This window comes from Trichechus manatus, unplaced genomic scaffold (assembly GCF_000243295.1).
Source record: "Trichechus manatus latirostris isolate Lorelei unplaced genomic scaffold, TriManLat1.0 scaffold00180, whole genome shotgun sequence".
Taxonomy (NCBI): Eukaryota; Metazoa; Chordata; class Mammalia; order Sirenia; family Trichechidae; genus Trichechus; species Trichechus manatus.
The window spans coordinates 478,297-505,165 of record NW_004444116.1 but is presented as its reverse complement, the minus strand read 5'-3'; the positions used below and the strand labels follow the sequence as shown (position 1 = coordinate 505,165).

The window sequence follows — 26,869 nt, the reverse complement described above, 5'->3', positions numbered from 1 at the left end:
AAGTATTCAGAGCCATTTTTATGGTTTATGCCCCAGCGGTGCCATGAATATTTTTCTTATAACCTCTGGATCAGTATCTTTTTGGTGACAGATTCATAGGCAGCAGCAACAGCAGCAGCACTGGATCATAGTGAGCTATCTGCTTTTAGGAGTATTGACCTCAGCATATCACATGGCGACTGTTCTTCCTCACATGTGTGACCACCTGATGGACTCATATATTGTACAAGTTATCAATCTTTCCCTTGAGCTTTCTATAGAATGGGGGCCAATGCCCAGCTGATACATACAACTAATGGTCACAGGGTAAGAGTTATTCCCCTGAGCCTAATGTCAGTCACAGCTTATGCTGGAATCAAGATCTACAATTCGATCTGAGTCACACAGATCCAGGAATGGATTAACCAGTAAACAAGGTATGCACAGGCTTACTTGTGTGTATTTACTAATCTGTAGTGAACCATTTCACCTGAAACCCACGTGAAATTGTCCACTACCGTTACTGTGGTTAGATAGTTTGAGGACGAAATTCTTTGGGAAATTGTCAATCCATTTACAGATGAACACATTCTCTTTCTGCCCTCATCCTAGGTTGAGAAGAGAAAACACACTCAAATTGGTGAGAACGGGTCATCTTCTTAATACTTGTAAATCATAATATCAGTTCCAGAACGCTAGACGAAGTAATCTAGAAATATAGGAATATAGGAAAATTATTCAAATGAGACTAAAATAAAAGCTAGGGAACTATAGCATTATTATTACTATTACTAATGCTGTTAATATTATTGCTGAGAGTAGACTACAGACATTTAAACTTACATTAGACGTTAGAGAATACTAGAGCTGATAGATAACTAGTTAAGTGGAGTACTGGGTGGAAAGGAATAAAAGGCAAGGGAGTTGTAGTGGTCTTAAAAAGAAGATACTTTTCTTAAACAGCTCAGAGTGAATCAGAGATTGCAAGAAGTCTCTTTCATCCAAGTACTGGTGCCTTCCCCAATAATGTCATTCGGTATAACAAATAAAAATTCCTGAGAATTTAAACTCATGTTTTCAGAACTCAGTTATTAATAGATTATGCCCTTAAACAGTCAAACATCACATTACGGGGTGGCTGACCTTGGATGTCTTTTATAGCATCTGTTAATACTGGTAAAGTGATTTCCACAAAATCTACTTCATCAAGTTGTACCTACCTGAGTAGAAAAAAAAAGCCTGAGAATGCTAAATCTAGGAAGGGGAGAAAAACCTGAATTTAACTTTCTCTGGCTACAGAAATCTTGTGAAAACTTGAAATTAACTTGGGTTCCCGGTCCCTTTCTATAGGTTTCACCCTTGCAATACTCACTGCCATGCCCACACTTACCTTCATATCCATCCCATTCTTTGGCCAGAGCTTGCTAGTAGACTATGTTCAGAGAAGGAAGAAATTCAGAAGTCTTGGGATAAAAGGGAAGGGCTAGAGGAGATGAATGAAAATGGTAGGAAAGTAAATCAAAAAAGATAAGAAAACAAAAAACCAAATACACACACACAAACTGGGCACCTGCGTTGTTAAACAAATTTATTACATCAAGATGACTTCCACTAAGGTGTGAAGCAGAGTGGCGCAGCGGAAGCGTGCTGGGCCCATAACCCAGAGGTCGATGGATCGAAACCATCCTCTGCTACTCCTTTTTTTTCTTCGTGGGGACACAAATCAAGTTCGTTGTTCCCGAGCGCTGAGATTCGCCGGAACAAAGAAGCACGAAGTTGTCAATAAGCTGCTGTCAAACGCAAGATATAGTCACAACTTTCCATTTCTTTTCCTGTCCAGTACCTTACGTCGCTCTCAACGTTTTAAAAACTGACGTTATTATGGGAAACATTAGGTCTCCTTTAGTCGTCTGTGTCTGGTTTCTCTTCAAAGAAGGTGCTCAAAAATGTCTCATAAACGATTGAAGACCTAATGTGACCGTGGCCGCGAACACTACTTCCTCAACGGCCAGGTCGTTCCTGTCTTTGAATGGGACTCAAGATAAAACGTGGTGACGCACATGACAGGAGGACCTGGATTAATGTGGAATCTCTGAGTGTTAGCAGGCGGTGGATTATCAAGCGGTTCCACTTTGCCCTTGTAGACGAGAAAGGACAGGTTTAAGTGCCAAAAGTAACTTGGGTTCCAAATGAGGGGTAATAGGGAACGGAGCGGAGAAAAGAGCAGAACAGGCAAGGAGAGGAGACTGGAGAGAGGTGTGCCGAGAAGTGAGAAGTGCAAGAAAGTGGGTTCTGAGGGAGGTGATCTTTTCCGACTGAAGAAACACTTAGAAGTGGGCATCACTTCCCACTCCGCCGCCCTGCCCCTAAAGAACCAGGAAATCCCAATTATGAAAGTGCAGAAAAACTCTGAAGGGAGGCAACAGAATTAAACCCCGTGCCTTGTAAATTGTAACCTTCATTTTCTTCCTCCGTCTCTTAATTCTCTTGCGTTTTAAATTGAACACACCCTGAAGCCAAAATACCAAACCCCTTGCTATCTAGTCAATTCGGACTCATGGAGACCCTACATACAGGACAGAGTAGAGCTGCCCCATAGGGTTTCCAAGGAGCGACAGGCCAGCAATCAAGCTCTTATTCATTGTGCCACCAGGACTCCTAGACACAGCCTCTTCTCCTTAAATTCATAAAAGAACCTGCGCCTCCTGCTCTTCTCCTTTGTCCTTTAAGTATATGCCATCTCCCAGGGCCCCTCTGCTCTGCCAGCTGCTCCCTTTCTGCAATCATTGATTGACTCCAGTGAAAATGTTCCTGAATGGCTTTAACTCTTTTCTGAGCTGGACTTTCATCTTCATGTTCCCTGCGATTGTGCGCTTTAATCAACTGCTTTAACAAATGCGCAGTGTAGAGATTAAATGATTTTCTCAGCGATAAAAAGCTCAGGTGCCAGTTCTAGGCCCTGGATGATTCAACCACACTTTGGGGAGACCCTAAAAGTCCCTGAAGCTGTGGACTTCTTTACCTCTTCTTGGAGAGCTCATCGTTTCACAAACCGAATTAGAACTCTACAGAGAGCCGAGTGCACCAATCGAGAGAACAGCAGACTGTTGATCTTTTATTCTATGTTTCTGTTGAGAGGCTACTTCACATTTGTATGTCAGGCACTTCTAGATACAGAAGATTCCTGCTGCCCTACCTGCTGGAGGACTTCTGAAGTCCAGTTTAAGGTGATGGGGGCGGGGAGGCCCCACAACTTTTTACATATGTATTTCTTTGATAGAAACCCTTTCACTCGTCCCCTGGGGAAACATGACATCCTGGAAATGAGAGAAACAATTATGAAGTAATGCAATCTTTCTCTGCACACACAGTATCCACTGGGTGAAAATCTTGACTTTTTGTCCAATAACCATTTACAGTCTTACAAAAGTGATAGTACTGCACACAGGAAAAAGAACTGCACAGAAGCCCATTGCCAAAAGTTGTATAGATTATCTAAAGTCTCAGGGAAAGGAGAGTAGCTTTATAATGACAGAACAGATGGACAACTAATACAATTTCTCAAAATGTGTTTGGATTTTAGTTTATAGACTTTTTTTTTTTTTTTTGCAGGGTGGGGCAAAACTTCTGTGTACTAGGATCTGGTCTAAGACCTGGGAAACCTCAGAGATCAAAAACACAATGTTGCTGCTCTCAGAGTTTGTATTCTAGTAGGGCCCACCCAAACTGCACCCCACCCACTAGAATAATGAGCAATTTCCACATCAGCCACAAAATTTAAATGTGGATCACTCGCGAGTAATTTGATCACAAATTTTGTATGGTTATGTCATTTTTCCTATTGCTCAAGATTTTAAGTTCCCTTGGAAAATCTAGGGGTGTTTCAGTTTGTCTTTCAAGGGTCCTACATGTGGCTGAAATCAAAAGCAGAGTCCCTGCCTGAACAGGGACTTGAACCCTGGACCCTCAGATTAAAAGTCTGATGCTCTACCGACTGAGCTACCCAGGCTCCCTGAGACTTACTCACTTAGAGTATCAGGAAGAGCTAGAGAAATCCTTGGCTACAAGACCCTTAGTCTTCCAAAAAGTATAGCTGTATCAACTAGGTTTAAGTGTTCCTGAATCACTTATCACCAAGTAGATCATTCAGCCTTCACGCTGTACGTTCATTAAACAGTTGATTAAAGAGTGCAAATTGTAAGGAGAAAGAAGATTATTCCTACAGTCAATTGTTGCTGAAGAGATACCGTTGGCCTGGCCAGAGATTTCCTCGGAGACCGCATTGACTTCTCAGATCTGTTTGAAGAGCGGATGAGCAGGCTTCCTCACTAACCTGTGGGGGGAGCGGGAAGAGATGACCACTTTAGGAACAACTGGAGTAATTAATTACTAATTGAGTTACAGCTGGAGTAATCCTCGAGAGAATCAACATGGAGAAAGAAGATGAAAAATTAGCACTTTGACACAAAACAGGGGAATCAAGTTCGGTTGCATCCTTCCGTATTTTTCCCTGCACTTTCAGAGATGGTATGCCTGAGTTCTTTATGGCCAGGAAAAAACATCCAGGTCCTTATAACATTTTTTCCTCCACATTTAATCTTGAGCCCCAACTCATTCAAAGACAGGAATGACCTGGCAGTTTAGGACATAGTGTTCATGGTTCATTTCATTGTTCATTGGTTCTGGAGACACTTTTTGAGCACCTAAAGAGAGAGATCATGAGGACAAAATATGGCAGAAGAAGATAGGAAGAGCCTTTTTCCTTGAAGAACTGTACCAGTCTTGGACTGCCTAACACAGGGATACTTATTTTTGACTCAATAATTCTTCTCTCATTTAAGACAATATTTATTGTTTTTTCTATATAGGAAGACAAATACAACTTTAACCAAATATGAAGAAATAATGCATAAAAATCATGGTACCCATGATACCAATTATTATAAAACAGTATATGTGTGTCATTTTATTATATAGATTACATATATAATTTCAGGAATTAAAAATAATATGACAGATATATACCTGGGGGAATGACATTTATATATTACTAAATGTCCATCAGAAGTCATTTAGACTTGACTTAAAAAACAAATCATAACACCTACAGGGTTGGGTTAGATTTTTGTTTTCCCAGTTTCCAAGTAACGTAAGAAACAGGATATTCTCATTCTGCTTCTGAGGTTCACGTTATTTTAGGTGTCTTTTTCTTACTCTTAAGGTCATTGATGAGATACAAATCGGAGACTGAAGAAACGATAGGATGGGAGACCAGATAAGTCTCAGGGTGGAGTAGTAGGAGGTGGAATTGGCTGGTCGGTGGAAGGAGTGGAGTGCGGTGGGGGAGAAGTTGAGAGGAGGTGTGGGCGGGAGAGGCCTAACGTCTGAAACTTATTTCATCTCACACCTTCCGATTGTACCCGAATCTCATTGGCTATTGATTACAGAAGTTGACTTTGTGACAGTTCTAGATGGGTGTGTCAGGATGACCGAGTGATCTAAGGCGCCAGACTCAAGCTTTCCCTTCCCGCCATTGGGGCTTCTGGTCTCCAGCTGGAGACGTGAGTTGGAAACCCTCTGCTGACAAGGTTATACTTTATTTCTGACAAGTTCGATAAAAAAAATCTCACCTTTGAGTCCATAAAGGTTTCTTCTCTTTTTCCCTCCGAAACTCCTCACTGACCGAATCACGACCCCTCTCTCTGGCTACATCACCAGATCTTTCCTCCTCCCACCTTCCCGCCAATTCCCTGTTTGACTCACTAAATCATCACCCATATGTCACCTTCCCATCTTCCACCTTCAGCTGGTACTTTTCTGGACCTTTTTTTTGATAAAAATCGCATGTGTATCAATTTTTCATGGAATAATGGTAATATCTCAGTCTTAAAATCTAGGTCTTAAACATAGATGAAAAGATAGCTGTGCGTTCTAATTTCAGTATTTTAACTGTCCCGTGAGGTAAGTGGCAGGTGTTTTCAGCATTCTTCCTCACTTCTCCTGTGTGTCCCTCTCTCTCCATATCCCTCACCTGGTCCTCATCATTTTCTTTATCTGCTGGCCATCTTCTTTCCTTCCCTGCATACCTTGACCCCATCACTTCTCTCTGCTGGCCTAAGGATATAAGGATGAGATATATTTATGGCAAATGGTAAGAAAGATGTGAAAGACAGAACAATGATTCTTACAGAGGGATTTTGCCCCAACTCCCATCCCCCAAGGGGCATTTGGTGTGGTGTCTGGAGATATTTATGGTTGTCACAACTGGGGTGCAGTTCTACTGGCATCTAGAGGGTAGATGGCAGGGATACTTCTAAACATCCTACCCCTCAGTTAAGAATTATATGGCCTAAAATGTTGAGAAACCCTGGACTAGAAAGAACCCTTCTCCTTGCTTTATAATCACTGTTAACAAATTATCACAAACTTGGTAGCTTTCAACAACACAAATTTATTTTCTTACAGTTCTGGAGATCAGAAGTATAAAATCAAGGTGTTGGGAGGGCTTCATTCCTTCTGGAGGCTTCAGGGGAGAATCAGTTTCCTTGTCTTTTCCAGCTTCTAGAGGCCGCCTGCATCCCTTGACTTATGGCCCGTTTCTCCATCTTCAAAGTGCATCGCTCCAAGCTCTGGTTCCATCATCACATCTACTTTTTCTCTCTCTTTGGCCTTCTTGTTTCCCTCTTATAAGGACCCTTGTGATTACAAAGGGCCCACCTGTATAATACAACATAATCTTCCCATCTCAGAATCCTTGACTCAATCACACCTGCAAAGTCCCTTTTTATCGTATAAGGTAACATATCACAGTGTCCTGGGATTAGGATGTGGACATCTTTGGGGGACCCTTATTCAACCTACCACAAGTGATTTCTTCTGTGTTTCCTAACCTGCTGAAGGTGAGAGTTTTTCATGCAGTGGTCACTCTTCTTACCAGTATTTATTAGTTTTATTGGTTACTCCTGTAATTAATAGCTTTCAGAGGCTTTCATTTTCTATGGAATACAGTTCAAATATTATAAGCAATGATTGTCTATCAATTATTTAAGGCTATCTATTTCATGTATAGGTGATCATCTGGGAGTATTGTTTGCTTATTGTTGCTTGCTTGATTTAATTTTGTTGTTGTTCTTCCTCAGAGAGAACACTGAGGATGTTATTTTAAAAACAATGTATAGAAATCAAAACGATGAGGACCTATGTGATATGAGTTTGAATTCAGGCACTATAACTTAATAGTTTCCTTTTGTTTCAGATTATTTACTTCTATAATTGTTATTCTTTTATTTGTAAAATGGGAACAACAATTCTTACCTTGAGGTTCTTGGGGGAGAATAAAGGAATCATGACTTTGATAAGCTGCCTTCAAACCCTATGACGCAAATCACGTGTGCACCAAATGATTTGCCTTCATATTTCCATTTACTCTGACATTCTGTGCTCCCCGCTGTTTGCTCCAAACCCACTTTCCAAATTTATCTTCCTAGGTATTTAACATTTCATGGGCACTGGAAAATCTGCCCTAGTCCCTCCCCACTAGCATAATGTGTTTCTTGCCATTTCTGCTCCCCTAATCTTTCAAAGTTATTAAATCCAATTATTTTGTACGTTCCATCATCTTGGTGTCCCAGTCACAAATTATTTTCCCTTCTTTTGTCCTCCAAGAACATGCTATTGTTTTCAGTCTTATGATACCCCAAAACTTATAATGGATTGATTCAAATCAAATCAATAAGCATGGTATTTCCAGACATTTAATTGATAGGGAAGATGGTGAGACCCTTCGTTAGGTCACTTGATTCTCTCTCTTGCCTTCAGTTTAACCAGTTGTAAAATGGAGGCATTATATGTTGTCATTGGTAGCAGTTTTCTATTATTTTTCTCTTACCTTATTTTACCATCTTTCTAATAGGGTCTTTTTATATATGCAAGGTATATGAAAACAAATTTTTAAGGTACATTTTTCAAAAAAGTAAAACCATGGATCTCACAAAAATATAAAATGAAAAAGGGCAAAATATTTAATTTAGTTGATTAATTAGTAAGGGAGCAAATATGTTAAAATCAGTTCAAAGAGCATTTAAGAATCTAGACAATTATAGAAAATAAGGAAGTGTTAAGATGAGATTGCTGTGTTAGATATAAATCTGGTTAAGGACTTGATTTAAGGACCATAAACCATAACATTTGAGGTAATCTGTTCCAATAGACAGTGATGTACAATGTACATATCTATCAGACAAAAAATCTACAAGTTAATCTTGCCCCTCCAGAGTTGTAAAATAACCCAGTTAATAGAAAATCAAGCCCAGCACTGCAGCAAAATGACAACCAGTAATGCCTTTTGCCTATGTCTAAGTTTCGGATAATTTTTCTGACTGTACTCTTTGGTTTTTGTTCCAAATCTTGCTTCTATCACTACCTACTTGTTTCCTTTTAATCTGAGGTGTCAGTTGTTTACAGACTGGGGAGCAATGTAGAAGCTGGTGCTGTTGATTACACAGACACCCGTTCTTCCCCCTTATTCTTGGACTCTCCTGACTGTGTAGTTTCATGGACTGACAATCTTCTATATAATATAGATTCTCATAGTTGGACACATTTTAGGTCTTTGGCTACCTATGAGCCATTGCCGCCTCTTAGGTTCGAGCCTCAATGTAGGTTGCTGCAGCCACTCTTACTGTCAGTATAACATACTGACAATTAAAGCCAAGAAGATGTGGAGAGAAAAAAATTGGGAAGAAGCAATATTTGAAAAGATAATGACTAGAAATTTATCTAAATATTCAAAAAGCCCTATTACAATCAAAATGAATAAAAACAAAGAAAACCACACTAAGACATAGCTGGTAGCCAGCCTCCAGGATAGTCCCTTGTGATCTCTGCCTACTGGTATTCAAGCCCTTGTGTAGCCCCATCCATATGGTATCAGGGCAGAGGTGATGGATGTCTCCCTAGGTTTCTCTCATTTTTGCCCATCTTCTGAGCAAAGGCATTAACAGTTTTTTGCTCCATGCTATCTATTTATGAGCATCTGTATAGCAAGAGGCCTTGGAAGATATAGGGTCTCCTTATGGAGATTTGTTTACTATCCTAAATAATAAAAACACTATCTTTCTCTGGGGTTAAATACTTGGCAGGTTTATTAGCAAACACTTACGTAAGATTTGAGCTTCTTGATTTTGGAGTTCTTTCCTCATAATGCACCTGCTACATGTGCAGACAACACCTGGCCTTCAATGCACCATCCTATGGGAATGGTTCTTGGAGAACCAGTGCAAATGATGTCACTCTGTTTACTACTATTGTAGTGAATGACAAAACATCCCATGTCCTTTGCCCAAGAGTCTCATATCTTCTGTTAATATCCATGAACCTGTTAACAGTCTAATTTCTCAGCATACAAGTAGAATAAGATCTCAGATCCTTCACAGTTTTTGACAATAGCATGTGATTTCCAAGTCTAAGTCATAAAAGACATTGTGCCTTCTGCCTTGCTTTCTCTTTCTTGAATTGCTCTCTGTAAAGGAAGTTAGCTGCAATGTTATGAAGACACTCAAGCGACCCTGTAGAGAAATTAATGCAATGACGAACTGAGGCCTCCAGCCAACAGCCATGTGAGTGAGGCATCTTGAAAGCAGATCCTCCAGCCCCAGTCAAGCCAACCTATTACTGCAGAACTAGGTGACATTTTGACTGCAACCTCATGATGGGAGACACTGATCCAGAGCAACCAGCTAAGGCACTTCCAGATACCTGACCCTCAGAAATTATATGTGACAATATATGTTTGTTGTTTTAAGCCACTAAGTTTTGGCGTAATTTGTTACACAGCTATAGACAGTTAATATAGCATAGTATAGTAAAAGAATCTGCAAGAAAAAGTAAACCTCATAGGGTAAAGATACGGAGAACTTCAGGAGATCATATGGAAACTCTTAAAAATAACAAAATGGAAACCTTAAAACAAAATACATATGATATCTAAAATAAAAACCGGACTGGATACAACAGAGGAAAAAAAAGATTAATAAACTGGAAAGACAATAGAAATTATATGCATTAAAGCAAAGAGGGATAAAAGATTGAAAATATTTAAAAAGACTCCATGGTGGGACAGTATCAAGTAGTCTAACATAAACGTATGTAATTGAAATTCCCAAAGCAAAGAAGAGATACAATGGAGCTGAATGAACTTTTTGAAGAAATGTTAAATGAAAATTTTCCAAATTTGATCAAAAAACAGGAAGAACTGCAAATCCAAACCAAGGTAAATACAAAGAAAACCACACCTAGGCAAGTAATAGTGCAACTGCTAAAACCGAATATAAGGAGAAATTTTTAAAAACAGCCAGAGACAAAAGACAAATTGTACACAGGGAAGTAATAATAAGAATAACGGCAGACTTTTCATTAAAGCTAATGCAAGGCTAGACACAAAGAAATGGAATCTTTAAAGTTTTAAAGAAAAACAAACAAAAAACCCTATCAACCTAGAGTTCTATATCCAGCAAAAATGTCTTCCAAAAAATAAAGGCACAATAAATATATTTTCAGGTAAAGAAGAGCTGAGGGAATTTGCTACCTGCAGACCCTCTCTACTGGAAATACTAAAATATTACATCTCTTCAGACTGAAAGAATAAGATTTCAGAAGGAAATTTGGGTTTCCAGGAAGAGATAAAACCCACTGAATATTGAAATATATAGGTCAATATAAAAGACTATATTTTCTCTTATTTCTTGAATTTGTTAAATGTCAAATAACTACTTGAAGCAAAAATAATAATGAAAATGTACTGTGGGGTTTATAAAGTGTAAAAGTAAAATATATGACCATAATAGCACAATACATATATGAGAGGGGTTTAAATGGAATTATACTGTAGTAATATTTTTTACATTATATGCTAAGTGACATAGTATTAATTAGAAGTAAACTCTGATAAATTAGAAATTCATACTGTAAATGCAAAATATATTTTTAAATATATGGGTAAAAAGTCAGTGGAAGTAATAAAATTATTTTTAAAAATATTCAATTAACCCTCCAAAAAAAGACAGGAAAAGAAGAACAAAGGGATAAAGAACAAAAATGGCAAATAGAAAACAAATAGCAAATTGATACACTTAAATTCAATCATATTAACATAATTGTAAAAAACTAAAACTCTGATTAAATGGCAGAAGTTATCTGATTGAATAAAAGAGAAGACCAGTTGAGTGGAGATATATGGGCGTAAAATATCTGGTAAGATCCACAGGATACTTGAGACTACATACCAGTTGAGGGAATTAAGGAAGAAGTCGTCTAGGATGGAAAGGAGATTTATTTTTCTGCTTTCTTTCTATTTGTCCAGTTAAGGGGGGGGGGGCTTTTGTGATCTTTGTTTTGGATCAAAATCATTTGTAGACATCCTCATCCATAATATTTTATTTAAAAGCAAATTAAATTTTAATTACTTTCTTAAAGGTGAGCATTTCGTGTTTCCAACGAGTGCTATTGGGTTTGAGGAGGAGAGTGGAAAAGGGTGGAGTTGGGTTTCACAAGCTAGAAAAAGGGGGCTTTTTCAAGTTGATTCTGCAGTATTCTAATAGGAACGGCTTTGAACCCTGCTAATAATCCTCCAACAACAACAAAAAAAAATCCTCAAACAGAGGCCAGGAGAACACAAAATTTATCAGAAAACTTTCATAAGGAACAATCATTAGTATTCATTTTAATACTCAATTTTTATTGAAGTGTGTTCATTCTCTTTCCCTTGGGTTTCATGTAAGTATCGAGCGACTGTAGACGCATATAGCAACGTTCATGAAGAAGCTCCTCAAACGTAAACACCAGAAAGCAGAATTGAACGACAGTGAGCCTTGTAGGGACAAGAGATTCGTGGACTGTTGGGTAAAAAGTCCTAAATGAATGAAAAGGAAAAAACCTACGACTCTGGCGGGACTCGAACCCGCAACCTTTGAATTTCTTTCCACAGGAATACTAGAAGTCCAATGCGCTATCCATTGCGCCACAGAGCCTGCAAATACCCCTGTTTTGACTGGTGTCATAAGACTGTTGAGTACATTTATTTGGTTATTAACGTAATACATTTCATGAAAACCTACTCTGTTCCAGCAAGCATGAAAGCTCAAGGAACACAAAAACAAATAAGACAACGCACAGGACATGCTATCTTCGACATGGGGGGGGGGGGAGGGGAGGTTCTGAGCCTTACAGTGACTATTATCTTTCTTCTCCATGAAATAAAAAACAGACGATCAAAGGTCACATCTCACTTAGTTTGACCTGTTTCAATCCCACACTCGCGACCCTTTGCTACACAAAATGGAATTTGAGGGACTTTTGGCATGTGCCCTTAGGAGACATTTTTAATAAGTAGCCTGGCCCCACCACTCCTTTTTATTTTATTTTCTTTTTGATACTTGTGTGAATTTAAGAAAAAAAATTTTTTTTTGTACTTTAGATGACGGTTTACAGAGCGAACAATTTCCTCATTAAGCAATTAATACACATATTGTTTGGTGCCATTGGTTGTCAACCCCACTGACATGTTAACACTCTCCCCTTCTCGACCTTGGGTTCCCCATTACCAGCTTTCCTGTCCCCTCTTGCCTTCTCGTCGTTGCCCATGGGCTGGTGTGCCCATTTAGTCAGGTTTTATTTTATGGGCCTGTCTAATCTTTGGCTGAAGGGTTGAACCTCAGGAGTGACTTCATTACTGCACTATGAGGGTTTCTGGGGGCCATACTTTCAGGTTTCTCCGGTCTCTGTCAGACCAGTGACTCTGGGTTTTTTGTTGTTGTTGTTGTTGGTTGGTTGGTTTTTTGTGAGTTGGAATTTTGTTCTACATTTTTCTCCAGCTCTGTCTGGGACCCTCTACTGCGATCCCTGTCAGAGAAGTCAGTGGTGGCAGCCGGGCACCATCTAGTTATGCTGGACTCAGTCTACCACCACTCCTTTTCCTCAAGTTACAGCCTGAAGTTCTCTCTCCAGGAAGGAAGGCCCTTTTTATTTGCGTGCGTTCTTTTGGGAAAAGACCAGTTCCTTGTGGTGTTTTGTCAATGTGCTCACGGAGAAAACGATAACCTTGTGACGCAAGTCCACCGTCGCCTTCTCTCTAGGAAGAGAGGTCTGAGGTTTTAGAACATGTCCAAGTAACTTTGGAAATATCACAAGTTTTCTGTTTGGGCTGAGATGCAAGAAATGCCTTTTTTTTTTTTTTTTTTTGCTGGAGTTCTTCTCTGAGACAGTGTGCTCTTGACGCACTGGCTCTGTTAGCAACTCTTGGTCAGGTGGGTCCAAGTCTTTGTGGACAGAAAAGGAGTGAACTGTAGGTGAAGTTACTGCTCAAGTGCAAGAGAGTCCAAGGTTTGTAGAAGAGAGCGATTGTTATCCGAACAACAGGAGAAGAGTTGTGGAGGGAAGAGAAAAAAGTATCAGGTGATCCCGCCCAAAAGTGGTCTTGGTGCAATATGGCAGACTCTCAGAAGTGGGATTTGAACTTACACCTTCACGTGGAGCCCAGAATCCCCGAGTCTCCTATCCTCACACACTTAACAATAACGAGCGGGGAAAAGGCAGTTTTTGGAGACTGTGACCTCTCAACTCCGCGATGCATCCAGAAAAGAATTCTGAAACGTGCAGGACAAAACATGAGCTCTGAACTGACGGTCTGCAAAAACACAAGGCAGAAAGAAGTTTTAGACCGGAACTGAAGGTTGAGCCCTAGACTCTGCGAGCCCGGGTACTGAGGGCTGTTTTCCGTACACTTCTCCCTCCTTCCGTTCTTGCTTGGCCGCCATTCCCACGGCACTACGCTTCTCCCACGGGCCAACCCCCAGTACTTTCCTAGTTCCTCGAAGGGACTTCGGGGAACCTTAGGAAGGGAGAGGTGGCGGGCAGATCGTGTCGGCGCCAGGCTGCAGAGGTCTCTTCCAGCCAGTATCCCGCAAAGCTCACTCTCAATCAATTTAAGCTCACTCTCAATCACTCCCAATCAAAGTAAGAATTAAGACAGCCGGAGGGTGTGCCGGTGAGAAAGGTTTGAGGCTCCTTGTACAATCTTCTTTCAGCATTTTAACTGGCTTCCTTTGAGTGGTCCTCCCTCCTTAACTGGCCTCCTTTGAGTGGTCCTCCCTCCTCATAGCCCCCACCGCTCCTTCCTCAGTTTTTTGTTTTTTGTTTTTTTCCGTTTTCTGGACTTTTTTCTTTTCCTTCCCTTTCATAACTTCTCCTCTTCATTTTTCCTGCTGCCTGAAGGAAAAAGGAGAAAAGTAAAGAAATGGGATGTTGGGCTCTATGAGAGTTAAGAATTTGAAGGAATCCCTTCACCTTGTAACCACCTGGTAACCACTGCTAAGTAATGGTTTCTTTTGTATTTTATACCTTGACGAAGGTAAGTGGTTTTCATCCACCATTCACTCTCCATTCTGTAACATAGTAACTCTTCCTACTTAATAGTTTTCAGAGACCTTTTTTTTATTGGAAAGGATCCAAACATTTTAAACATCTATTGTAAATAATTTATTATAGACTACCTATTTCCTGTGCAGGCAATAATCAGGGGTGTTTAGATTTTTTTATTTGTCTGTAATTTGGTCCTGCAGTGGTCTCGGGAACTCTGCTGGGGCCGAGTGTGGCCTTTAAGCAACCTCAACTTGTAAATGCTAGTGGTACAGGGAACCGGAGTGAAGGGAACTGGAAATAATCGGGGCCATCTGCATTTACTTTCACAGCTAAACATGCAACCAGAGATTCTTTCATGGCGTTAACCTGGGTTGCCCTTCCTTTGGCTCAAAGGACAATTTGAAATGGGACTTGAGCGGGAATGCCCGGTGAGAGGTCGTGGAGAATAGACCAGCTCCCTTCCTAACTGAAGAGGATTCCCGCAAGGTCCCCAACCGCTCAGAAAAATTCACGTCTCTGCTCCTGCGTGAGAGATGCAAGAGCGTTTCAAAGAGATCGGTCCCCGAGTAAGGGAGCCCGCGGCCAAGAGGGGCCAGAAGAAAAGGGACAAGGCCAGACGATAAGCTTTCTAAGAACCAGGTTTAGCGGCGGACCTTCTGTCCTGCCCAGGAGCGCAAAGGACAGATAAAAACATGTAAACTCTAGACAAAATTAGGCTATATTATTAATAAGGTTGATTCTGGGCTTAGAGATTAAGTGGTTTATAAGAGAAGGAGCCAGCAAATTTGCAGACTCTGAATTCCAGTTCTGGGAACAGAAGAACATTGCCAGGAAGCAAACAAGTAGATTTCGTTAAATTCTGAGACAAAGGGGGAAAGTTTGCTTATACCCTTGTCCCGAAAACTCTCTTCTGTAGTTAAATTTTACCCGCTTCCGTATTCCTCCGGGACAACAGAAATAATGTTCCCTTCTCTGTATTCTCGCAAGACGTTATTTCTTCCTGCAACCATAGCGTTAACAAATACAGCCATTTCCGTAACGTTTGAATCACTAGTTCGTTTTGCAGTACATTGTACACTGTCCTGGGGAATTAACCTTAACCAAACACAAACGTTTTATGTACAGAAACAGTTACGGTGTTTTTATTTATAATAATAGCAGAGTAGAAATAACATGGGTATTGAACAAGATTTTTCATGTTCACACACCCAAAATGGCACGTGCCCCTAATAGTAAATGACTTTGGAGGCTGGTTTGAGCCATAATTTTAAGTCCATTATGAACTTATTCTTTATCTTTTCTATTGTATTTTACTGACTTGTTGCTGGTCAGAATGAACTACCTCCTCTTTTACTATTAGTATTCATAAATTGCATTCTTGCTGTGCATTTTGTATAGAAAGCCATGGACTAGCCCTTTCCTCAGAGCAACATTATCAATTCTTGTCCAAAACGGAAATCTCCATTTTCATTTGTATTTCAGCTTTCCATCTTATCAGTGCCATTAGGCAGCCAGTTTACAAGAATTTTCTCAACCTATCTGTGGGAGGGCTTTGTTTTATGTACATGTTTATGGAGCATCTCTCCTAGTAGACATTAACCTCCACAAAAGCAGGGATTGTGCCTTTATCTTACTTACTTTTGTGTCTCCAGCACCATGCAAAGCACCTGGCCCACTACAAGAGTCCAATAAATCTAGTTAAAGGGATAATCTTGTAAAAGGCTCTAATCTAATTACTTTTTTTTAATAAGAAGAACTTAAAAGAATATATTGTCCTGTTTGAATCCTTTAATTTGTTTCAGTTCTCTTCTTCTCTTCCCAGTTCCTCCTTCCTGCTTTCAGGTCTACGTATTCTCTTAGAACAACCCTAAGCCTAGAAGGGGCTGCCCAGAGGGGTATCAGCTATCAGGGGCCTGAGAAAGTGGCTTATGCATTAAACGAGGGGGAATTTCCTATCTGTATTTTGCAAGCACTAGTTCAAAATTTCCTTTATAATTATTTCCTTCGCTATGTTTTTGGTCTGTACTCCTGTGAGTTACAGGATAACACTTTATTTCCTGTTGTCTTAGTTATCTAGTACTCCTATAATGAAAATACAAGTGGATGGCTTTAACAAACAGAAATTTATTTTCTCAGGGTTTAGAAGACTAGAAGTCCAAATTCACGGAACTGGCTCTAGGGGAAGACTCTGTGTTTTGGCTCTGGGGAAAGTTCCTTGTCTCTTTTCAGCTTCTGTTTCTGGGTTACTTGGAGATCTTCATGTGGCCTGGCATCTATCTTCCCCCATGTGTTCTTCCTTGATTCTGTGCCTAATCTGCTCTTTTTATATCTCAAAAGTGATTGGGTTTAAAACACACCCTACAGTTATATGACCTCATTAACATAACAAAGAAAACTATTCCCAAATGGGATTACATCCACGGCCATAACTGTTGCCATCGAGTCTGATTCCTACTCATAGCTATAGGGATTAGTACTCCAACACATGGGGGAGGGGGCACAATTTAATCCATAACACCTATGCTAGGGATCATATCCAGGTATATATTGTGTGCATAGAACTGAGTCTGGCACGAGGTCCTTGTCCTTAGAATGTGCTCACTATAAGGGAATTGCAAGGAACTGGTGTTTTGCAAAAGCACACAGTGAACTGAAGTTTACATGGAAAGTGCTTAAATTACTTGTGCTTTTTTCCCCTCGCTAATCAGTTTTGTTCATCCCAGTTGGCAGAAGGATTCCTTTCTACGGTCTTCCTCCGCTTAGGCGAGGGCACCAGGGTGCAGGGAGCGGCTACGGAGACGCAGCGGGCGGTGCATAGGCTGTTCTCTCTGCAAATCCGGAGGCCTCTGGTCCCTTAACTCGTAGAGCACATAGTCCCGAGGGCGGAAGTACGTTTTAACCGGGTAGTCCCCGTGCCACCTCATTTAAGCTGGCAGGATCTCCTTCCGTGGTGGTAGAAGCCATTGTGCAAGAAGAATATTCTTAGGAGAATGTTCATCCTCTGGGACAAGTGCGCGGAAAGACAACCTTCACCCCCGTAATTTCACCAACACAAATTCCAAAGAGTAAAAGTTCTGTTGAAATTTTGATGAAATTTTGCTGCTGAGTAGCCTCAGTGTGTGCTGTGGAATGAAGGTGAGAGACCAGCAGAGCTGGAGAAGAAGCGAGAGGGGTGATAAGGGACTGGTGTAGGATCGACACCAAGAAATTGACTTAGCCCCGCTCTGGAAAGAAGCGCGCGAGGTTAAGAGAAAGGTCTCTGCGGAACAGCAGCAGGGAACATTTTGGCAGCCTTCACTGGGCACCTTCTGATTGATGAAGGCGGGTAGGGTGACTTGGTTAGGTCTATGATCTCTGATGATGTGCCTCTTACCTCCCTGTGACAAGATTCAGACTTCTTCTTCAAGCACACCTTTTTCCGTTTTCTCTCAAGCACAGAATCTATTACTAGTTTTCTTCCGTAAATGCACCAGAATCCAACATACTAAAGTTTGTCTAACTAAATGATTTATGTGGAGAAAAATATCATAGAGCTGAAATTGAGCAGAATTGCAGACAAAAGATAGGAAATTTCTAAGTCTCAATTTTCCCATCCATTTGGGGACTAAAATTACCCACTTCGCCAGGTTTTAAGCGTTAAACCATGTAATCAATATAAAACGTTCAGTCCAGTGCTGGCATATATAAGAAGCGCTCACTCGGTTATTCCTAAAGAAGAAACCAAGGCCCAAAATCACCAAGCATCTGAGTTAACTGGGCGGAAGGTGTGGGGGTGGGGGGAGACTATATGGGTTAGAGTACTTGTATAAAAAAAAAAAAAATCTCCCAGGGATTTGTTCGAAATAGGGCGGTGAAGAGGAAGGCGTAGGCTAAGAATTTTGATGGAGGAAGTAGGCTAAATCCTTTTAGCAGAATTAACGTTGTCTATCATGGATCATTACAAGGAGCGTTGCAATCAGCGGGGTTCCATGGTGTAATGGTTAGCACTCTGGACTCTGAATCCAGCGATCCGAGTTCAAATCTCGGTGGAACCTGCGGTAGCGTTCCCTTTTTTTCCCCCTTCTTTCTTTCTCTTTTGGTTTTCCTCATAGGTAACACTGACCGCCTAAATGATCAAATTAAATTTTGTCCCTGATATTTCTTGCGAGTTCCTACCAGTCCCGGCACACCTGTATCTGGCTGTAAAGGCAGCGATAGAATCTTATTCTGGTTTAACGCAATTTATTTTAAAGGGAAGAAAAGAAGAAGCATCCAAAGTAAATACAGGAGGAAACTGGCAAAAATTCTGTTCTCTGGGGCTACTAGAAAACAAACTCTAGTAAAAGCAATAATCGACTCAAATAACGTTTATTTTCTTTGCACATGAAAAACATTGTTCGAAAAGGTTAAATATTTTAAACATGGGACATAAATAATTCTAATGGTATAGGAGGTTATACAGTTAATAGCAAATTTCTGTTCTATCCATGACATTTAGCTGCGCAGTTTATGCCCCATCCCCCCAACGGTCACTGAAACCAGTATATAAAATCTTAAATTAGGTGACTCTAAAGGATATATAAGACTTAAAAAATGTTTTAAATATCTGAAAATTTAACAGATTTCAAAGCCAAAATTTGGGGAAAACCCATAATGATATTTTGATTACAATGTTAATCTGGTCACTGTGCCACCTACAAAATATCGGTTAAAATGAGTGACTGTTATTTATTTAGTAATTACATTCTTTGTACAAGTTTTCTTCTTCTTTTGTATTTTTGTCATTTGTTCTTGTACTGATTTGCATTGGTCTTGGGAATATTGTTTACTTTTAGCATGTTATTTGTTTTGGTTGAAGTGAGGTTTTGTTTTTTGTTTTTGTTTTTCTGGATTAGAATGCTGCAGACATTTCATGTGGAATAGGGGGTGGGATGGATTCCGCTCCAACAGGTATTCTTATTATAATACCACGCTGTGTGTGTGAGATTTTTAAGCAAGTATTTTTCTCAGAACCAATGCATATTACTAACTCCAAATGTGCTCAAAATGCAGATTGTTCCCTCTTGCCACCCTCTACTGGTCTTACTCACTGTCTGCTTCCTCCCAATATGGCCCTTTGTGTAAATTGCTTATTCAAACATTCACAGGTTCTGCTTCATAATAGAGTTCTGTAAAGCTTCTGCTGCCAGACGCAAACATATTTCACTATTTAAAACCAGAGACTGTTGATTTTCTTCCTCAGATTGTGTCACTAACCATTAAACACTATGCACTTCTGGAATTTTTGCAAGTACCGTACTGGGGAAATACCATTTATGGTCTTACTACACTCCTGCTGAACTTCACAGTATGTGGAATTTACTCTTCATACACCATCATTCATATAAATAGATTACTTTTAGTTTGTTCAAAATTGAAGTTTGCTTTAGTCTTTCTTATATTCCTCAAAACTTTAATTTTCTTTCCCAGATGAAAATGTAAAAAGAATGTCTTCATTATGTAACCGTAAAACCATAAGTCTTTATCTTATACACTGATGTCATCAGAAAATTGCATAGGTGAGTTAAAATCAGAAACTTGAGAGAAGAGACTGTCAATAGATATTTTCTCTCTGCTCAAAATTTGGTAACCACATTTAATTAAAACTTACAGCCCTATGGGTTACTCTGATTATCATAGAAGGGAAGTAGGAGGAGTCTTCCCCTTTCTGGTTTTTCTTACTAAACCTGAGAGAACTCAGCCTAATGTAGGAAGAAGGAAGGCATGGATGAAATAGATTAATATATGTCCAGAGAAAGTAGAAACTTGGTTTACCAACAGTCAATGCCAGTCACTCCGTATATATCGATGATAAAGTTGCCGCAGGAAAAAAATTAAATGTTTTTTGTTCCTCAACAGAAAAAGATTATACATATATTTGTGTATAATCCTCATTCTAAAAACTCAAGTACTACTAGCTGAATGATTTAAGCTCTCTGGCCTTCTTTATTGCTTCCATTAAGAAAAAGATCCAGGTAGTTCTTTCAAGTGTGATCAGAGTCATTTTTGTAATGTTCACCCATCAAAAATATTGCCACATATATCAACACCCTCTTAATGTCTGTATTCTAGAATATTCTATGGGTAGATCATTTTATTGTCTGCAAACTAAACATACCCTGCCGACAGATCAGATATTTTCTGGTATAGGAATTGTCCTAAAATGGAATTCATCATGCTAATGACCTTAGATCAGCTCAAAGTTCATTCATCTCACACCAAACAAGTGACTCCAATTAAGATAGTTTTAACATACCTCATTACCCATATGTTAGATGCTGTCTTGTTCTGAGATGAAACTCAAAGAGTTCGGCCAAAATCAATTTCTCATGCCTATCTCAAAATAATTTTGATGTATTGAGTTTCAATTTTGAAATTAAGAGGTAAAACAGCATTTTGTCATAAGAGAAGTGTGGCTAAAAAAGCAGCCTACAACTTCCAGAAGTTGGCCTGGCACCCAGATATAGACCACGTTACTCTCCTATTGAACATAAGCAATCTCATAGAGTACCCTTAACAGAAAAAGTTACTCTGAGACCATAATAAAGCAAGAGAAAACAAGGCCACTTCATATTTTTATCTAAGAACAGACAAGAACAAAGTCACCGTGCCACCCACAGAGCACCAAACATCCCTCTTTCTCAGCTAAAATGAGTGACTACCACTTCTTCACCGATTACAACTTTGTCCTTGCTCTGGTTTGCCTCCCTATAAATAAGATTAATTAAGACACCCAGTCATAAAATAGCCCCTGGCTTCTGACGGCATCCAATCTAGCCTAAATTCTCAAATAGATTCTAACACCCTCCTACTCAAACACTTCATGATTCTCTATAGTGTGCATGTTCCCACCCTGCAATGAGTAATACTGAATGTATTCAACTATAGGTATATTCCTGGTAATCTTTGGCTAGAGGACAATGATACTATCCACAAAATATCAAACGGTTATAATTTGTTTTTTGGAATTCAAACACAGACACTTAATTGTGTTCCACAATTCAAGGCACATTACCATTATGGGTCCATGTAGGGTCCCTCTTTTGGCTTAACAATTGATTGATTGATTGACATTTTCCCTTTCACATCATAACATACTCCATGCCCTCTAATTCCAGTAGCAACTATCTTTACTACTTAATATGTAACTTTTAAAAAAATGTTTTCTTGCAAATTAGGTAATTTTATTTCCATGTTTTTATTTTATATAAATGGTAAAATATTCAAACATAATTTTTACATTTAATCTATTACTTTTACTTGCTGTATGATACTTCAGTGTGTGCATCCACACCAGTTTTGTTTATCAACTCACCAAGTTCCGAACAAATTGATTAAGAATCTCACCAGTATAAATGCCAATGCATCGAACATACTCCTAGATAGCTTCCTATAGACTTCTTGGGAAAGGTCACTGGGATTTGTATTTTATTTAATTGGATGGTGCCAGATTTCTATTCACAATGACTCCATAAATTTCCAACCAGCAGGTCACAAGTATTTGAATATCCCCACAACACTGCCAACACTTTGAAAATTTTTGTCACTCTAATTTTTACCCATTTAAAGGGTATCAAGTGAAACACAGGCAGAAGCAGCCTGGACACCTGTTGAGCACCAAGGCCTTGGAGCCAAAAGCATGCAAGGTTCAAGTATTGACATTGTTTTGCATTGTGTCTCAAAGATTACAATGATTTTAAGCACCTGTAGGAATTTTAGGTTATCTTATCTGTAAAGTGGTCTGTATAAAGACCTCTCTTTGACTGATTGACTCTTCCTTATCTCCATAATGGACTCCCTCCAATCTTTCTCACAAAGGTTATTTTAAATGTATATAATGTTTACGTTTTTACTAAAATGTGCCCCAGAAAAACAGATATTAGCATTATATGTGCATTTAATTTTATTTTACCTGAATAATATTTAGCTATCTGTCTCACTTTGCTTCTGAAATTTTCACCATACCTTTTGGATTTAGCCATATATACTTACCTGTTCCTTTTCAATGATGTATACTACTTTCTGCTGTGAATCCACTTGTCTTTAACACAAAATACATCTTAGTTGAATAGAAATCCTTGACTCACTTTAGGTTTCTTTAACTTTCTTATAGGTGTTTTTCCACTCTCTTGAAACTGAATATTAATCTAGAGAAGGCTGCTTCCTGTAGGATTTTCTTCCTCAAAAGTGATTTTTTTTTGTTGGCTTCCTAAATGATTGATCTTTTATTTTCAAAGTCAAATAATTTTACCAAAAAATATCCTGGTGTGACCAGTTGGGATCAATTTTCCCTCATAAACTTTGTTGTATACTTATCTCTTTTCCTATAGTCCACATCTATAAGGTTTTTTTTTTCCTCTCTTATTAGTGCTATCACCTTTTTATGCTGCCCCATTCCTGCCATACCTTCTTTCTCAACCAGAACTTTGCTCCCATCTTTCTTTATTCTGTATGGAAGCTAAACTCATTAGCCTCTGTATCTACTATTTGTTTCTCCCAATCGTTTGTGAAACCCACAGAAATACTTTTGTCCACTGACAGTACTGGAGGAGATAGGGAGTGCTGCCAAAAGAATTTTCTCTGGCATCGCTATGCAACAGGATTGAGGCATTAATTTTTACTAATGTGAAATTTGGACTAATTTGTAGCTCTTAGCTTTGCAGATTTTTGGAAATCTCACTTCCTTCCAATATGCGTGGTGTACCCCCAATTTCTCTCCATCTCTGGGCCAAGGTAGTTTTTTTTTTTTTTTTTTTCCTTTTTTTTGAACCTTTCTCTCAAACAGTTTTGGATTTTGCACCCAAATCCTGTTGATTAAATAAGTCTTTCTGAGTATCAGGTGCTGGGGCCCAAGGGCTGAAAAGATCTAATGTGTGGGGAGCTCTTCATAAACTGTTAAGAAACACACAACTCAAAAACTAGTAATAATAGTCCCTGTACTGTAGATAGCAAAAGCCCAGACACTATATAGGCAGCAACATCCTACCCCAGGCTAAATCCAGCAGGTTAAATCATAGCACTCGTGGCCTGATAAGGGAGGATAAATCCCAGAACAATGAACCAACTCTGAATCATAGAGGCAGGTGGTAGTGTTAATCCCCAGTACAGGCAGAAGCTGACTGGGACACCAATTGAGCACCAGGACCTTGAAGACAAAAAAGCATGAAAGGTTCAAGTTCCAACCTGCTGCTCTGTAGCTCTGAGACCTGGCTCCACTATTTACCTCTGTGGACTCTCTGGTCTGTAAAATGAGTATGTAGTGAGGATGCTGCAAACGATAAGGCATGTAAAAGCCTTTGGAACGGTGATATGCAATAAAGATTTGAAAAATAGGACCTGCTGTTTATCATTTGGGGGGAGGGTACTAACAAATTCAACCCTGAATCTGCTAACCACTTGATAATTTGGGGGATATTCCCTGTGGAACGTATGGAAACCTGGGTTCACAACTCTATCTAGAAGTCCCCTATTTAAATATGTTTCAATGTTTGGCCTCAAGCAAACTAATCTTCAATTTTTCATCGGTAAAATGAGGATAAAAATGTTATGTGGTTGCAACTTAACTCATATGTTGGTCCGTCTTAAGTGTTCAATAAAAATATCTGTCAGTGTTCCTACCTTTTATGTATCTTGATAGCCCTTGACATGACAGTGGCTTCGAGAGTGCTGCCTCAGCTCTATTACAGCAGGAGGTATGAGTCTGACACGACGTTAAATGTTAAACCTCACAGTGATTTGTGCTGGCTATCATCTGACGCATTTAATGAAGTAAAGGGAATTCTCCTTTGTAGCTTGTGCTGATTTTAATGTAAGGCCCACAGAATGTCTTGAGAAAGTCTCCAAAGACGGGGAAAAAGGACGTTATCTGATCCTACGGATGGATGAGCGTTGGAAAGGAACAACTGGAGTGCAGGAATTTGAGTCAATTTTGGCTAAATTACTTGAGAAACCGAAGGAAGTCAGTGGCAAAGCCGTAGTCGGCAGAACCTGCGCTGGGAAACCCCAATGGTTTTCAAGGCCATCGCTTTAACCACTCGGCCACGACTACTTGACGTTCAGGCGTTTGAAAGACTGAGGTGAACTAAGAGTGGACGCATGGAGCGTTCACAATCAGTAGATGTGACAACGAAGAATTTCATAGTTCTGTGCAGACTTCTCATGAATGAAAGAACTCATCAAGAGCAAATCAAGAGACAGGGGATGATGTTGCAACTTAATAAAGGGCTCCTAGACAAGCGACTAGAATTTCCTGGGAGCTTGTCCAGTAGCCGCTAATATCCGCAGACGTGCACTTTCCCAGACGATTCTCAGAAACAGGCAAAAAAGAAGACTTAAGTTGAGAGTCGGGTCTGAACAAGCTCGGGCTTGTGAATGCCAATGGGAGAAGGAACGGGAATGAAGGGTACGTCAGAGAAAGGGAGTCATCTGCGTTTGCCTACAAAGTTAAAAACCTAAATCAAGAATCTCTTCGAGGGCATTAAACTGACTTGCCCTTCCAAAAGAAGGGTTAAAACCGGACTGGAGCGGGAGTGAGGGCAGGAGGAGGGGACCAGTTTCCGTTCTAACTGGAAAGGACCATGCTGGGAAGGTCTCCGACTACTTCAGGGAAAGGTGACTCCAGTCAGTCCTGGTGAAGGACGCGCGATCATTCACAAGAAAGGGACGTTCTCGGCCTCCAGAGCCCCGGGAAAAGGGAGGAACTCAGAATACAGGCTTTTCCAAGGATCCGGATTCCGCGGGAGGATATTCTCTGTCCCTCAGAAAACACAAAACCGCAAAAAAGAGATGAAAACACATAAATGTCGAAAACATTCGGCTAAAATAGGGTTGATTCTTGGGTCACAGACTATATGGCTTATTAGATTCGGGTAATGAGGGGGACGCTTGCATCAGATTTCATCTTACGGAAATGTCAGCCAAAACACAAAAAACAAACCAGTACCTTCGAGTCGATTCCGGCTTATAGCGACCCTATAGGACAGAGCAAATCCTACAGGACGAACAAATCTGTCTTGGAAGAAGTACCGCCAGAATGCTCCTTAGAAGCAAGGATGGTGATACTTCGTCTTACATACTTCGGACGTGTTAACAGGAGGAATCAGTCCCTGGAGAAAAAAATCATGCTTAGTAAAGTAGAGGATCAGTGAAAAAGAGGAAGACCCTCAACAAGATGGATTGGCACAGTAGTTGCAACAATGGGCTCAAGCCTAACAAGAATTGTGAGGACGATACAGTACCGGGCAGTGCTTCGTTCCGTTGTACGTGGGGTCGCTATGATTCGGAACTGACTCCACGGCAACTAACAACATAGGACAGAGTAGAACTGGCCCATAAGGTTTCCAAGGCTAAATTTTTATGGAAGCAGACTGCCACATCTTTCTCCCGCGGAGTGGCTGGTGGGTTCGAACCGCTAAACTTTCGGTTAGCAGCCGAGCGCTTTAATCACGAGGCCACCACGGCTCCTGCAGAAATGTCAAGGACTCTAAAATCATGGACTTTACCTTGGAATTCTAGAAATAGAATTGCTTCTCTAGGGCATAAACTAATAGATTTAGATAGATTTTCAGATACAAAAGGAAAGTAACCTTCATAATCCAGGCCGGCAATATCTCTTTGATAGTTAAAGCTGTCCAACACCCATTATCCTCTAGCACAATGAGAATAATGCTTCCTTCTCTGTATTTGGCAAATATTATTTTATGCTACAACCATGGCACTACCTCCATTTAACGTCATAAAGAGTGAATGAAGCCCGTTGTCTTTGAGCAGTATTCTCAAAGTACTATATACGAATCTCTTATCTGTATTTTATTCTGTCTCTTTGGTCTGTTTGCCTATTCTTTTACCAATAGCATATTTTCTAAATTACTGTAACTTTATAATGTGTCTTGATATTTGGTAAAGTAAGTCACCTAACTTAACCTCTTCAAGATTGTCTTGGCTATTTTAGGCCCTTTGCTCTTTCATATTTATAAAAATTAATCTGTCAATTCCACACAAATGCTGGTTTATGAATAAAAGTGCATAAAATCTACAGACCAGTTGGGGTTAGAATCAACTTCTTTACAATGCTGAGCATTCCATTCAGTGAATATAGTATATCTTGATTAACTTTATTCTTTTTCAATCTCTCTTAGTAAGATGTTATATTATCCTCTATAGTGGTATTATACATCTTATATTGTATTTATTTATATGTATTTGATGTTTTAGATGATACGTAAATAGTATTTATTTGAATTTCTATTTGCTTTATGCTGCTTTATGGAAATACAATTTATTTTTTATATTGGCCGTATATCTAATGACTTTGCTAAATTTACATATTAATTCACTTATAAATTTGTACAAATAAAAATTTTTTCACTTGTAGCTTTCTTAATTTTCCACATATACAATAATATAATGTGTGAATCTGACAATTTCTTTCTTTCAATTCACTATGTCATTTATTTCT

General features: G+C 39.6%; 4 non-coding genes across 4 annotated transcripts; 2 read left to right on the top strand and 2 right to left on the bottom strand.

The window, feature by feature from the left end:
- The first annotated feature begins 1,601 nt into the window (after positions 1-1,601).
- Positions 1,602-1,673, top strand: TRNAM-CAU (transfer RNA methionine (anticodon CAU)). The gene has a single exon. It is a non-coding gene; the product is annotated as a tRNA-Met (tRNA).
- Positions 1,674-3,915: 2,242 nt separating this feature from the next.
- On the bottom strand, positions 3,916-3,988 carry TRNAK-UUU (transfer RNA lysine (anticodon UUU)). The gene has a single exon. It is a non-coding gene; the product is annotated as a tRNA-Lys (tRNA).
- Positions 3,989-11,914: 7,926 nt separating this feature from the next.
- On the bottom strand, positions 11,915-12,005 carry TRNAR-UCU (transfer RNA arginine (anticodon UCU)). Its single transcript is given in 2 exon segments — positions 11,915-11,950; positions 11,969-12,005. It is a non-coding gene; the product is annotated as a tRNA-Arg (tRNA).
- Positions 12,006-18,356: 6,351 nt separating this feature from the next.
- TRNAQ-CUG (transfer RNA glutamine (anticodon CUG)) lies at positions 18,357-18,428 on the top strand. Its single transcript has one exon. It is a non-coding gene; the product is annotated as a tRNA-Gln (tRNA).
- The last annotated feature ends 8,441 nt before the right edge of the window (positions 18,429-26,869 follow it).